This window comes from Kogia breviceps, chromosome 5, assembly GCF_026419965.1.
Source record: "Kogia breviceps isolate mKogBre1 chromosome 5, mKogBre1 haplotype 1, whole genome shotgun sequence".
NCBI classification, from domain to species: Eukaryota; Metazoa; Chordata; class Mammalia; order Artiodactyla; family Physeteridae; genus Kogia; species Kogia breviceps.
This window is the reverse complement of record NC_081314.1, coordinates 3,333,846-3,350,556: the sequence shown is the minus strand read 5'-3', so window position 1 is coordinate 3,350,556 and position 16,711 is coordinate 3,333,846.

Sequence of the window (16,711 nt, the reverse complement as noted above, 5' to 3'; positions counted from 1 at the left end):
GTTTTGGGTTTGTTTTTGTACGTTGTTTTCTTCTCTTGTGTTTCGCACTTAGAGAAGTTCCTTTAACATTTGTTGTAGAGCTGGTTTGATGGTGCTGAATTCTCTTTGCTTTTGCTTATCTGTAAAGCTTTTGATTTCTCCATCGAATCTGAATGAGATCCTTGCTGGGTAGAGTAATCTTGGTTGTAGGTTCTTCCCTTTCATCACTTTAAGTATATCATGCCACTCCCTTTTGGCTTGTAGAGTTTCTGCTGAGAAATCAGCTGTTAACCTTATTGGAGTTCCCTTGTATGTTATTTGTCGTTTTTCCCTTGCTATATTTCTGTAGTTTTTCTTTGTCTTTAATTTTTTCCTGTTTGATTACTATGTGTCTCAGCATGTTTCTCCTTGGATTTATCCTGTATAGGACTCTGTGTGCTTCCTGGACTTGGGTGGCTATTTCCTTTCCTATGTTAGGGAAGTTTTCGACTGTAATCTCTTCAAATATTTTCTTGGGTCCTTTCTCTCTCACTTCTCCTTCTGGGACCCCTATAATGCAAATGGTTTTGCATTTAATGTTGTCCCAGAGGTCTCTTAGTCTGTCTTCATTTCTTTTTATTCTTTTTTCTTTATTCTGTTCTGCAGCAGTGAATTCCACCATTCTGTCTTCCAGGTCACTTATCCATTCTTCTACCTCAGTTATTCTCCTATTGCTTCCTTCTAGTGTACTTTTCATTTCAGTTATTGTATTGTTCATCTCTGTTTGTTTGTTCTTTAATTCTTCTAGATCTTTGTTAAACATTTCTTGCATCTTCTTGATCTTTGTCTCCATTCTTTTTCCGAGGTCCTGGATCATCTTCACTATCATTATTCAGAATTCTTTTTCTGGAAGATTACCTATCTCCATTTCATTTAGTTGTTTTTCTGGGGTTTTATCTTTTTCCTTCATCTGGTACATAGCCCTCTGCCTTTTCATCTTGTCTATCTTTCTGTGAATGTCCATATTTCTTAAAAATACATTTTGCTATGTAAAGAAAATACTCATTTGTGTTAATTAAAAGTTTACACTAGAAAGAAGGTTGAATTCTATCAAATATCTTTTTAGGTATTTGAATTCTATCAAATACCTGCAATCTTTGATGGGAGATAATGAAGAATTAATCAATTTCCAAATATTAGCCATCCTTGCATTCTTGAGATCAAATACAGTTGGCTGGATTAAGTAACACAATTAATATGCTGCTTCATTCTATCTGAGATTAATTTGTTTAATATTTCCATTACTATATGTAAGAAGAATTACTTTGAATTTTTTTAGTATCTAACAGAATGTTAAAATTGACATTTTTGACAAAGCAGCAAGATAAAATATAATGTGCTAGACATTCCTCCATTCCAAAGTGGGTGTTATACCTCATGTAAGATTTACAATGAAAATATCCCTAAACTGGCAACACAACTCTTAAAGCCCTACATCTCCTTGAAGAATATAAATGGTTGAGAGTTTGTATTAGAGAGAAAGTTCTGTTAAAAGTAATTTCGAGAGCATCACCAACATGCTAGGTATCTCAGTCCCATAACAGGGAAGGTTTGGGCAGTGTCTGGTTCTTACTTCAGTGTGATGAAAGAAGTTTTGAAGGGACCACTTAAAAAGCTTTATTTGTGCTGCCCCCAAATTTGTGACTTGTGCCTGAAAAAGCTCAAGTGATCTTTGAATGAAGGCTGGAACTGAGAAGTTACTTCTTTCTCTCCAAAAGGGAGTCAGATTTGGGTTAATCATGGTGACCACATACGATTTCTAAGTAGAAATGTCATCCTGGGACAATTTTAAATTGATCTACCTCAGGAGCATTGCCTTTTAGGTGAGGAATATCAGCTGGAAAAGGATGCACGGTACCCATCCAGGAGAAAATCCTCTATGAGTGGAGATAGATCTGACAAAGCAAAGACCCTGCCTATGTCACAGGAGTTTTAGAAAAAGGCACTCCACAGAGAATTCTTCAGAAAACCCACAAAAGTGCCCAGGAAGTGAAAAAAGTTGACTTTAAATATCTGTAATGTCCAGAAATCATGAAGATACCTGAGATATGTAGAAAAAGTCAAATACAAGCTTCCTACTTGCCTTACCTCTTCTCTCATGCTTAATTCTTCTCACAATGCCACCCCCACAACTTTGATGGTGTTGGATTAAGAGATATCAAGTGGAACAAGAGGTTAATGAAAAAGAGAGAAAAGTAATTAAGCACCATATGTTCTGCAAGTAGTCAGCCCAAAGAAAACTCCAGCTGGAAGGAAAAGGAAAAGACAATTTAAATCAACTACAGAGATTTGATCATTACACAAGACTGGATGTTTAAAAGGCTTGCAACTTAAAAGACTGATCAGAAAGCAATGGCACTTCATCCAGAAACAGAGAAATGACAATGCTCTCTAAACAGGTATAAAAGAATGGTGAGAATTTAAAATACATTTGCTTTTTAAATTATATACTAGGATTTCTTCTTGTTCAGTATACAGTTAGATATTTTTTGTGAGATTTTTGTGTACATAAAATGCCAGCTTCAAAAAACCATTTAGAAAATTTTCTTCTTTCTTACAGCTTTAGAACAGTTTTGATAGACACCTAAACCAACTTTGTGCGAGGTCATAAGAAATGATTGATTATTTAATTTTCTTCTCTCCTTAGAAACCAGTTTTGGTATAAATCACTTTTTAATAAGGTCCAGCAACTTATGAGATCGATTTATCTTTTGGGGTCCTCAGTCTTCTTGACCTTTGTTGTAATACCTTGATTTCATTTTCCAAAGACCACCAGAGAAGCATGGTGGTCAAGAAAAGTAAGTTCATTATACCATTTGTAGCAAGGGAGAACTTTACCTTGACAGAGTCTTAGAAGTGCCTGAGAGGGGAACATCAAGAGAAGTATATGGTTTTAAGGCCTGAGCAGGATCATTGTAATTTACATCTTTAAAAAAAAAATTATTTATTTATTATTTATTTTTGGCTACATTGGGTCTTTGTTGTTGTGCGTGGGCTTTCTCTAGTTGCAGCGAGTGGGGGCTATTCTTCATTGGAGTGAGTGGGCTTCTCATTGCGGTGGCTTCTGTTATTGCAGAGCACATGTTCTAGGCACACGAGCTTCAGTAGTTGTGGCACATGGCCTCAGTAGTTGTGGCTCTCAGGCTCTAGAGCACAGGCTCAGTAGTTGTGGCGCATGGGCTTAGTTGCTTTGTGGCATGTGGGATCTTCCTGGACCAGGGCTCAAACCTGTGTCCCCTGCATTGGCAGGCAGATATTTAACTCTGCACCACCAGGGAAGTTCCATAATTTACATCTTAAAAGGTAAGAAAACAGCTATAGTCAGGCAAAGTTTATGATATAATGACCTTGGATTGGTGGGCACAGCAAAATGAGGGTGAGATAAGATTTTTTAAGCATCTTGATGAGCAAGCTCTGAGTCTAATCAGTAAACTATTTTAGTTGTTTCACACTCTTATCTATCAAGAATAAATTTTCCTGAAGCAGTAGCTAAGCATTTTTTGCTTCTTCTTAGTATTGTTTAAATATGACTAGGCAAATATGCTCAATCACAGAATTTCTTAAGTTAGGTACAGAAAAATATATTTAGTCCAAGTATTGTTTTACACAGAGAAAAGGACTTCTGTTGGTTCCAGATCTCAAATCCAGTCCCATAGATTTAAGACATAGAAAGGCAAATCTCTTAAAGTTACAAGAAGGAGCTATGCACCATTAAAGATTATGCCTCATTGAAGGAACACACAGAAGAACACACAGAAGCATGGGATTTTTCTGATTGCCTGCATACTGACAAAATTCTCAGGATTCCTGGGTTTCTTAAATGACTTTAGAAATAGTTTATCATGGCCAAAGAAAATACCCTCAGCCTAGGAAACATAACTTTTCCTTGACTGGGAATTTATCCTTCTTACAAAAAGAGAATTTGATTGAGCTAGTCGCCTTCATTGCCTCCATGAAGGGCATTTATTTTTATTTTTATTTTATATTGGAGCATAGTTGATTAACAATGTTGTGTTAATTTCAGGTGTACAGAAAAGTGATTCAGTTATACATATACATGTATCTATTCTTTTTCAAATTCTTTTTCCATTTAGGTTATTATAGAATATTGAACAGAGTTCCCTGTGCTATACAGTAGGTCTTTGTTGGTTATCTATTTTAAATACAGTAGTGTGTACATGTCGGTCCCAAACTCCCAATCTGTCCCTCCTCTCCACCTTCCCCCTTGGTAACAGTACATTTGTTCATTGAGTCTGTGAGTCTGTTTCAATTTTGTAAGTAAGTTCATTTGTATCATTTTTTTTAGATTCCACATTTAAGCCATATCATATGATATTTGTCTTTCTCTGTCTGATTTACTTCACTTAGTATGATAATCTCCAGGTCCATCCATGTTGCTGCAAATGGCATTATCTTCATTCTTTTTAATGGCTGAGTAATATTCCATTGTATATATGTACCACATCTTCTTTATCCATTCCTCTCTTGATGGACATTTAGGTTGCTTCCATATCTTGGCTATTGTAAACAGAGCTTCAATGAACATTGGGGTACATGTATCCTTTCAAACCATGTTTTTCTCTGGATATATGCCCAGGAATGGGATTACTGGATCATATGGTAGCTCTATTTTTAGTTTTTAAGGAACCTCCATACTGTTCTCCATAGTGGCTGCACCAATTTACATTCCAACCAACAGTGTAGGAGGGTTCCCTTCTCTCCACACCCTCTCCAGCATTTATTGTTTGTAGATTTTTTGATGATGGCCATTCTGACTGGTGTGAGGGGATATCTCATTGTAGTTCTGATGTGCATTTCTCTAATAACTAGTGATGTTGAGCATCTTTTCATGTGCTTCTTGGTCATCTGTGTGTCTTCTTTGGAGAAAAGCCTATTTAGGTCTTCTGCCCATTTTTTGATTGGGTTGGTTTTTTTTTTATATTGAGCCACATGAACTGTAGCTACATGTAAAAAAAAAAATGAAATTAGAACATTATTTAACACCATACACAAAAATAAACTCAAAATGGATTAAAGACCTAAATGTAAGACTGGATACTATAAAACTTAAGAAAAACATAGGCAGAACACTCTTTGACATAAATTGCAGTAATACTTTTTTGAGCCATCTCCTAGAGTAATGGAAATAAAAACAAAAATTAAAAAATGGGACCTCATTAAACTCAAAAGCTTTTGCACAACAAAGGAAACAATAGACAAAACAAAAAGAGAACCCACAGAATGAGAGAAAATATTTGCAAATGATGTGACTGACAAGGGATTAGCCTCCAAAATTTAAAAGCAGCCCATGGAGTGCATTTATTTGGCATTTATTTATTTATCAAGTTTTCAGAAATAGTTGTCCCCCTCTCATTCCTGCTAAACCCACACACAAGCTTGAGAATAAAGTGATGAAAGCAAAAAAAAAAAAAAAAAAAAAAAGAGAAAATAAATAGTTCCTCAAAAGTGTAATAAAATCAGGTCATTAAATTATGATATCTAAATCACAATTCAGTGTTTCCTGAAAAAAAACAAAAATCACAAACTTTTCATCAAGATAGAAGCAGAAAGCTACCACCACTGAGTCTATCATGTAAACTGTCTCCTTTGATATTTTGGTCACACTATGTGTATGGTACATGCCTCCATTTCTTTTTTTTTTTTTTTTTTTTTTTTTTTTTTTTGCGGTACGCGGGCCTCTCACTGTTGCGGCCTCTCCCGTTGCGGAGCACAGGCTCCGGACGCGCAGGCGCAGCGGCCATGGCTCACGGGCCCAGCTGCTCCGCAACATGTGGGATCCTCCCGGACCGGGGCACGAACCCGCGTCCCCTGCATCGGCAGGCGGACTCTCAACCGCTGCGCCACCAGGGAAGCCCGATGCCTCCATTTCTGATCCAAGTAGTTGTGATCAGGGGAGCCATGTTCCTTTCACCTATCGAGTCAAAGCTGGAGCCATAACATCTAATAAAGAGTCAGTTGGGACCACATTCTACAGAAAGTTTCTGGGAAACTAAGAATTCAGGACCCAATCTGTTTAGTATATGAAGTTTTCAAAGGAATATATGCATCTATCCTGGATTGCAAAAACTGCCATTCTGGAAATTTGCCACAAGGTGTCCAGTAGGACATTGTCCGTGGGTCTGAATGAACAGATACATAATTTATGTGAGACCCAGATGCTAAATTCTGCCCAAAATGCTGCAAATTACTAATACTGAATTACCCTACATTCATAAAAACATAATTATTTATTTAAACAGCTTTAATCAACATGAATCTATTCATTGCAAATGTCATTTAAAGCAATTTAAAGGCATAATTTTAAGTGCAATTTAATATTTACCTCAAGTCATATTTATCTTCTTAATCATCTCACCCTGAATCAGAAGTCATATCACAGACCTGATAATTTGTCCATTCATCCAGCATAGGGTTTCATACTAGTAGTAATGCTGACATTTTGGGCTGGATAATTGTATGTTGTAGGGGGCTGTCCTGTGCATTGTAGGATATTTAGCAACCCAGTAGATATCGGTGGCAACTGACTCCCCACACACACACTAGTTGTGACAACCAAGCGTTTCTCCAGAGACTGCCAGCTATACCGAGGTGGAAAGTGCGAGGGGAAGGAACCACTCCCAGCTGAGAACCAGTATTGTAGCAGGATATTAAGGCTTCCCAGTTTGCATATCTTACAGCAGTTGCTATCTCAATGCTAGGGAGCCCATCGATTATAAATGATTAGGTCTAAACAAACTGATGTTTAGTCTGCCTTTGCAACCTCTTTCATACTCAAACACACATGGCAGGAAAGAAAGAATTAGGGCTTGAGATACCTCTATGAGCATCCTTGTATTTGTTCTCTTAGAAGGTGTTATTTTCCTTCCAGAGGACTTAGCCCAATACTTTCTTCCTGCGCTTTAGAATCAGTTATGGGTTCTACATTATCGTTTCATGTCAGTTTCCAATGGCAACATCCCACTAACCAAGTCCAATCTGCATAAATGCTGTTTTCATTGACGAATTTCATCAGTTTAATAAACTGCGTCTTACACAAAACAAACCATTTTGAATACAATAAAAGCATTATTTTTGAATTGAAATTTATCTTTGTTTCATGAGAGGCTGTTATAGGAAAATCATGACTGCTGTTCACTCTAGACTGAACTGTTTGTTGTGAGTCAGGAAGAGTCATGAATTTCCCATTTTTCATTCTCTGAGCGCTTCCCTCACTCCCATGGGGGTGATTTATGCAATGGCAGAGTGAGTCTGATTTTCCTCCTGCTTCACTTTCAAATTGCTGCATGAATAATATTATCAGATCTTGATTGGTCGTTCATGAAAACTGTACTTAGTTTCTTATTTCAGGAAAATCTTTCACTGAAATGTTTAGCTTTTTAAACAAATCTTTGCACGACTTCACATTTTCAGCTTGTTTAGTAGTACCTGTATATATTTGGAGAGAGAAAGGATTTGGAGAGAAAAGAGATAGGTAGCAAGCAAATACATAGGCCTTCAATGGGCTAGATGTCTCTCTGTCCACTACCAAAACTAGAGTCTATGGTGTAATTTCTTTGGATATATTTCGCGTAAATAAGTGCAGAGCGACGGAAAGAAGAGTAACTGTGATAGACGGGCAAGAAACTTGGCCTCACCACCTTAAGACATTTAGTGTCCCCTTGTTTGCTCTACTCATAAGTAAGGGTAAAAAAGTTTCATTAGTCTATTCAATAAGAATTTATTAAATACCTAATATGTGCCAAACGTTACATTTTGTGCTTAGAACACAAAGTAAATGTGAAATACTTCTAGGTTGCCTACGTTAATATTAATATGTTAGTGTTCAAAAAGAACTCATTTGATAAGCAAAAATTATGCAAATAAAGCTTGGAACACAAAATATAAATCAAAACAAGAGAGTTTAGCAATTAATGATAATATTCTGTGAATGTATATTGTACAGGATTATGCAAATTTATGTGCTCTATTTCTGTACATAAAACTTGCCAAAAGAACATAAAAGACAACCTGAATAAATGGTGAGAAATATGTCCTTCCATAGGAAGGCTTAATATTATATAACCCCACATCAATTTATACAATTAAAGTAAATAAAACAAAAATTCCTAAGGAACAGAGAAGGGAGGTTTTTAATGCTTTGGTTATATTCAGTGCAATACTAATTCAGGCATACTTTAGAAATGTTTATTAAATCTAAAATGATTTAGGTCAATTATACTTCAAAAACAAACTCAAAAAAAGAGATCAGATTTTTGTACCAGAGGTGAGGGGTGGGGGAAGGGGGAATTGGAAGAAGGCCATCAAAAGGTACAAATCTCCAGTTATAAGTAAATAAGTCTAGGAATGCAATGTATAACATGATAAATAATTTAATTAACACTGCTCTTTGTTATATATGAAAGTTAAGAGAGTAAATCCTAAGAATTCTCATCACAAGGAAAAATTTTTTTCTTTCTTTAATTTTGAATCTATATGATATGATGGATGTTCACTAAACTTATTGTGGTAATCATTTCATGATGTACGTCAAATCATTATGCTGAACACCTTAAACTTATAAAGTGCCGTGTGTCAATTACATCCCAATAAAACTGGAAGAAAAAAAAATCTAAAATGAGCGTATCCTTGACATAGCATTTTTCTGGTACATTTTCTGGTACTTCCAGAAATAAATACCAAAGTATGATAACATATATGTATAAGAATATTCACTTCTGCTTTGTTTTGATAGCTAAGAACTCAAATATCCATCAATGGGGAAAAAAACTATAATAGACCCATTTAATGGAGTAGCATGAAGCTATTAAAAATAATGAGATATAGCCAAATTTAGCATCATGAAAAAGGTTCAAAATATATTGCTAAATGAAAAAAAGTCCAATTTTAGAGCAGTATATATTGTATGACATTTTTCTATAAAAATAGGACAATAACAGTATTAGCAAATGTACTGAAAAAAAGCTGAAGGACTATGTAGCCAGCAACTAAAGGGGTGAGATTATGGAGGACTTTTATTTGTTTTATTCATTTCCTTAATATTTGAATTTTAACTGTTTCTTACTTTTATAATTAGAAAAAATTAAGACAATATGAAAATATATGTTAATAACATTGTCTTCACCAGGATTTGACGTTAGAAAAATTATGGATCAATTTTGCTTCTTCTGTTTTTATACCAGTTAGAACTTCTAAGCTAAGTAGCATTAACACTGCTAAACATTGCTATCCCAAGTCATTCCTTAAATAGTTTTTAATTAGTCTTTCCTTAGAGAAAACATGAGCTGCTACAGAGAGAAGTTGTCTAAACAAAAATGATTTAATAACTCGCATCATAAGACTTACACTCACGAAGTATTTGACATCTTTCTCTGCAAATTTACCAGAAGTTTAACATTTTTCAGTTTTATTTTTTAATGACTGTACTTGTGTATAATTGCATTGTAAACAACTCTGATGAATTACTGAAAATTTTTTCTCAGCTTCTTCTGTTTTTTTCCCACGGATCTTGATCCCTTTGAATTAATTACGTTGGAAAAAGAACCCATGAAACCCTAAACTAGTTGGGTAGTTGCTCTACCAATTACAGGATGAAAAATGTGAATCATACTCACTTCACCTCGGAAAGTGCTAAAAAAGAGAGAGCCCTATATATCAGCCAAAACAACTGATTCAGAAATCTTTTAAAAATCTTTCTACATCTTCAAAATGTCAGCCAAGGTGTATTTCCAGATAGAATACATGGTAACATCAACATTTCTTTAGCCCTTATTGCAAGTGCTTTGTTTATTTCATGTTTACACAGGACACAGACTTCAGAAAACTTGTGGTTAAAGTTGGCTAAGACCAATAAGCTTTCATTACAGAAAGTTACATGTAAGATTTCCTTATGAATATAATAATCCTGGTGCATTGTACTCTTGTCTAACAATATGCTGAGGGGAAAAATGCATGAAATGCACTTTTTGGCAAAATAGAGTAAATCTGAATTTTTCAGGGTAAATTGAACAAGCTCAGCAGTGATTTGTGATGCTCTTTACAAGCTCATGACATTATTGTCTTTAACACCATTAATGTTATCTTGCCATTCTTTAGCCAATTAGGAGAAACTTAAATGTTACAGAATAAGTAATAGAATGTCATATAGACCGTTAGTCATTGAAATGAAATATTTATACATTTGTATATATAAGGAACATCACCAATTTTACCTTCATGGTGGTCCAGGTCCAAATCCAAATATATGTGCCAGTGTCATTATGTCTGTTACTAGAATTTTAAATAAAATAAAGGCAAAGTTGAATTTTAGTAAAATTCTACTTCTTGGTTAAAGCAACCATATTTAAATTCTTAAACACATTATTCTTAAGTATGTCAGCCCATTCAATGGCTACTTCTCAGTTCATACATTCCTATGATAGCCTAAGGTTCCCAAAGGAACTTATTGGTAACATAAACTTAGTTTTACTAAGCCTGTTATTTGACGATAGAGACAGACTACAAGCCTGTACTTGGAATTTAAAAATGGTTTTTCAGAGTAGGTGTCATCTAGGCAAGAGAAGGATAAAAAGACATTCCATTAGAGGGTATATTATGTACAAAGATTTAGAACATAGAGACAAAAGTTTAGAATTGATTGAACATAGAATTATACATTTTTAATTGATTAATCTATTATATTTCCATGGGGTAAAAGTAAGATTATAAATTTATATTTCATTTTTTATTTCCTAAAACCATAAGGCTTTTAATATTAAATATTTTTTTCTTATGGGTTGAGCTATTATTACAACTGATTTTTAGGAAAACAGAAGCAAAATAACATGTTGATTATTAGGTTCCTTCAGGGAAGAGCCAGGGAAAATAGTGATGACATTTAACCTGAACTCCATCAGAGAATAGGTAGACATTAACAGTTGGAGATAGAGTATGTATTAGTTACCTAGAGCTGCTGTAACAAAATACCACAATTTGGGTAGTTTAAAACAACAATTTATTCTTTTAAATTTCTGTAGGCTACAAGTACAAAATCAAGATGTCTACAGGGTTGTTTTCTTCTGAGACACGTGAGGGAGAATCTGTACCATGCCTCTCTCTTGGTTTCTGATGATGGCCATTAGTCCTTGTAGATACATCACCTCAATCCTCACATGGCATTCTCCCTGTGTGTTTGTATCCCCATGGAGCAGTCTTCTTATAACTAAGCACTCCAGTCATGTTGGATTAGTGGCCCACCCTACTCCAGTATGACTTCATCTTAATTAATTATACCTGCATTGACCTTATTTCAAAATAAGGTCACATTCTAAGGTACTGGGGCTTACAACTTCAAAGTATCTTTTTTGGGCAACACAATTAAACCCATAGCAGGGGAAGATTATTGTAGCTTGAGAGAGCTTATGAAAAATGGTTCAGATGCTTAAAATTATTCAAGAAATTTCAGTAAAATGTTGTGATTGGAACTTCAGGTGAGAGAGCAGAAGTGGAGAAGTTAAGCAAGGCATGAGTCAGACCATTAGGGTTTGGAATGCAAGCAACAGTGATGACCGTGGGCTTGGTGTAACAGGGAGCCATCAAAAGCCTGCTTGCAAAGAAGAATGTGTGGTCTGTGTTTACTTCTGCAAGATCAGGTATTGGGGATAGGGATCATAGAAAATTCAATTAATATTTCTTTTCATTTTTCAAGTTGCTTTAAAATCAAGGCCTTTCTATAATCCTCTTTATAACTTTTTAAAAGTTCTATATTTGCAATGATGTTAATGTTTAAATGTAAATTTCCCCTGAGTACTCCTGCTTTAGAATCCTAGATTTCTTTTTATAAAAGAATAATACAAAAGATCAGTGCTACTTCCATGTTTCTGTTTTTTAAACATCAAGTTCAGCAATGCAAAGAAAGAAAAATGATATTAAAATACTATACCTTTTTGATAAAACTTTCTGTATCTTTTCTCAAATATCATTGACTACACAGAAAATCAATACACTGATTACTTAAAACCATAGTTACAACAGGTAAACAAGTTTAAGCCACAGTGCAAATGCAGTGTATTATTAATAGTGTTATATTGTTTTAAATTAATACTATAGCATTATATTCACCTTTAGAACTAGATGGGTGGGATGGGGGGATGGGAGGGAGGTCCAAGAGGGAGGGGATATATGTATGCATATAGCTGACTCACTTCATTGTATAGCAGAAACACACACTACATTGTAAAGCAATTATACTACAATTAAAAAAAAAAAAGTCGGGGCTTCCCTGGTGGCGCAGTGGTTGAGAGTCCGCCTGCCAATTCAGGGGACACGGTTCGTGCCCCTATCCGGGAGGATCCCACATGCCGCGGAGCGGCTGGGCCCATGAGCCATGGCCGCTGGGCCTGCGCGTCCGGAGCCTGTGCTCCGCAATGGGAGAGGCCACAACAGTGAGAGGCCCACGTACCACAAAAACAAACAAACAAACAAACAAAAACAAAAAAAGTCCTACAGCTGTTTAAAAAAAGTTTTAAAAATATAGCCTTTATAATCTTGGAGCAAAGGCAATAAAAAAAAAAAAAAAGCCTAAGGGACTTCCCTGGTGGTCCAGTGGTTCAGACTCCACGCTTCCACTGCAAGGGGCACGGGTTCAGTCCCTGGTTGGGGAACTAAGATCCCGCATGCTGTTTAGTGCAGCCGAAAAAAAAACCCTAAGAAGTATCCGTAGAACATATTGTTGCTCCAAATGGATTTCAGTGGGTAGACAGGTGGTGGCTGATTCCAAGTGCCCCTTGAGTGTCCATAGAGTGACAGTTTTTGCTCACAACTGGCTGGAAACTGGTCTGAGAGTTAAAAGACGGGAAAACATGATCAAACTTGGCTTAATTGGTATCTTGGAGAGGACCTGACTCTCATGAGCTTTGATGTCTTTCCTCTCTTAGGCTCTCCTCAGTCAACTCAGTTGGAAACAGGAGTGTCTGATGTCTAGGCAGGGTCTGCTTTACAAGTACTAACAATGAAAGCAAAGAAATGGACTTGGTGTTCAAAGGGCTAATCCGCATGTGAGCTTGGCCTGTATAATAAGAAAGGAGCCATTTCCATATCATCACAGGACCAGGAACAGCCAGCCTTTGACAGGGCATCAAAAATGTGGGGTGTCTGGCTGGTACCCATTCTACCCTTGTCACAGACATTGAAGCCAGTGGGCTTGGATAAACATAAAACGAGGCCTCACGTCGTGCTCCTCCATTACACACATGTCAATATGTGGAGATTTCCACCTACGAGGAAACCGTGAAAAATGGAGATTCAACATATGGTCAGTGAGGGCTGCAAAAGCCATGGAAGGAAACCATCGCTCTCCTGAGGCTTTCAGTGGCACTCTTAGGTAATTGCTTAATTGAAATTTTATTCCTTTCATTGAACCTCACAGCAGGACTGAATCTACAATTATAAAGCAAGTTTTGATATTTCATTCCTGCCTTTTATAGCAATGTTGGTGAAGAATGAGCATTAATTAAGGGATAGCAACAAAACAAATTGCTCTGGAGGGGAAGAAAAGGAAGAGGTGTGAGAGTGTATGAATGTAATTAAAAGGGGGGTGATCAGAAGCACATAGAATTTTCTTTTTCCATGGTATTGGTAACAGCAACATAGGGAAATGATTTTACTATAGAAGAGTTTGCCCTTTATGGGTAGATAAGAGGGGCAATAATTATAGTGAAAAATATATTTTTAAAATCAGTCATAGCGGGCTTCCCTGGTGGCGCAGTGGTTGAGAATCCGCCTGCCAATGCAGGGGACGCGGGTTCGTGCCCCGGTCCGGGAAAATCCCACGTGCCGCGGAGTGGCTGGGCCCGTGAGCCGTGGCCACTGAGCCTGCGCGTCCGGAGCCTGTGCTCTGCAATGGGAGAGGCCACAACAGTGAGAGGCCCACGTACTGAAAAAAAAAAAAAAAAAAAAAATCAGTCATAGCCCAAATTTTGTTATTTACAGGCCAAGTGACTTGAATAATTCACTTTACCCCTAAGAGCCTCAACTACCTATAAAACAGGAATAAAAACTGCAAATTGTTTACTTTATAGGATGGTTGTGAGAATACAGTGAGTTATTACACGGGAAAGCATGTTGTAAATTGTAAAGCTCCTGTACTCAGGAAATTGATTAATTAATTCAGAAAAGGAGTTAACTGTTAATTGACTTCCTAATAATGTGAGGGAGAGAAGTAGGAGCTGGGAAGCAATCAATATACTCCTTATTAATACTCTAACAGGGTTTAACTTTATGAAACTGGTATGTAAAGGAAACTCAGTCTGTCTGCTACCAGTAATTAGCCACAGGAAAGAATTACAATGGAATTGAAACTTTAAGGTGTTCTGGAGCTTATTTACATATGTCCTTAATATGAATAACTGCAGTAGTGTTGACTTGGCAGTGTCTCATGCCAACTCTCTGGCTCTTAGACTGCTGCAAACATAAACTTATTACTTTTATTTGTGAATAATCCTATGAGATTATAGTCCAGCTCTTATTAGTCTCTTAAATGTCCAAAGGCAATATCTGCAAGTATTGATAGTTCTGCAGATGAATGAAATTTAAGGTTTAAATAATTTTCCCAGTTCCATACAAAAAAAGTATGCTTTTAGAGAATGGAGCAAAGTAACTGTGGCTCTAGATGAACAATAACAGATAGGGCCAGCTAGGAGAAAACAGATTCTCTCAACCAACCTGAGTCTCTTTATTTTTTTCTCACTATTGTAAATATATCCATGGTTTGAAGACCATAAGAAACAAATAATTATAAAATAATAAACAAAGACACTGGGCTAATTAAAATTCCACTGACGTATGATACTGAGTAATATTTTATTAAAATAACCATATTCACATGTTTCTATCCATGACAGAGCAAATGGGATCCTTAAGTACTATCCATTCTCACCTTCTGCTTTAGGAACAAACAAACCAATGTTATTTGGAGCAGTGATATGCCTGATAAAAATGTATTGTTTCCCAATGTTCCTTTTAGCTTCAGGTTTCATATGACTAAGTCCTGACCTCTGAGTTATAAGTGGAAGTTTTGGAAAGAGAATCCTAGAAAGATTCCTTAAGGGTTAATATTTCCCTTTTGCTTTTTTACCCTTCCCCTTTCTTGCCGTCTGGTAATGGATGTGAAGGCTGGTGCCCCAGCAGCTGTTCTGAACAGTGCATTGCTTTGAGGATGGAAGCTATTTCCTATGTGATTGTAGAGAAAAAATATAGATGGAGAATGAACACAGTGATTCTGGAATCACCATATCAGCACTAGGTTATATTGTTTTGTTTTATTTTTTATGTTAGAGGGGAAAGTGTGATTTTTTTTCATCTTTTTAAACATTTTTAAATGCAGACAACCTAATCTTAACTGATACATAACAACTAGAATATAAGTTCCTTGAAAGCAGAGGTCTTTTCCATTTTGTTTAGAGCCTAAGACATAGGCAGGCCCATAATAGAGGCTAAAAAACACTTGTTAAATCTGAACACCTAAATCTAACCCTTTTCTTTGTATATTGTTTAAATAACTCTCCTCTGTACCTCTTATTCTCTTTTCTACTTTTCCTACATAATTTCCCAAATTATTTCCTCTTTTGTCCTTTTATTTACTCGTCCACCAATCTTTGTTCCTAAAATTGACCACTGTAGTTATCTTCTCCCTTCTTATTTAGATAGTAGTTTGGCCAATGAGAAATGAGCAAAATATAAATCCAAAGCCCATGACAATTCTTCTTGGTTATTTTCTTTCAAATTTGGTTTAAATAGAGACCAGGAGGATGGGCCACTGTATAATTCTTTAAGAATGTTCCCATTTTTAAAAATTATAGTTCTATCTTCCCAAGTGTAAAATAATTATTCCCTACATTCTTATAAATATTTTATAATGGAACCATGACCTGAAAACAAAGATCCAAGTTTCATAGTCACTGTGAATTAAATTTGAAAACATCAAAGTTTATATATTGAATGGGTCAGTGGGGGATATATTTGCAAGATAGTCTGAATAGCTCATGGGAAAATGACAAATCAAGTTGGAAAGTTGTTCCCAAATATTAAAATTTCCAGTGAATGAAGCAACAAAGAGTCACGTCCTAGGGGCTTCCCTGGTGGCACAGTGGTTGAGAGTCCGCCTGCCAATGCAGGGGACACGGGTTTGTGACCTGGTCTGGGAGGATCCCACATGCCGCGGAGCGGCTGGGCCCATGAGCCATGGCTGCTGAGCCTATGTGTCTGGAGCCTGTGCTCCGGAACGGGAGAGGCCACAACAGTGAGAGGCCCGTGTACCACAAAAAAAAAAAAAAAAAAAAGAGTCACCTCCTAATCTCCAAGTAAAATTATAAATGGGAAAAGAATTCATGCTAGAAAAAGGGAAATGAAATAAGTAATCTGAGCTGATTTTTGAAGAAACTTGATCCACTGTCTCTCAAATTGCCCAGCCCTGTGCATTTGTTTTTGCATTTGTAAAGAGTTCCTAGGATAAAGGATCATAGAATGAATTAAATTAGAGAAATACATCACTATAAGGATATAAGAAAAGGAAAAAATGAGAGTTACTAAAAGTTTGAAAACTCAATGTGTGTTTTTTTTCTTTACTCTGACTGCTTTTAAGATTTTTCTCCTTTTATTTTTCTCATTGTTTTTAATACAGTGTGCATAGATATGATAT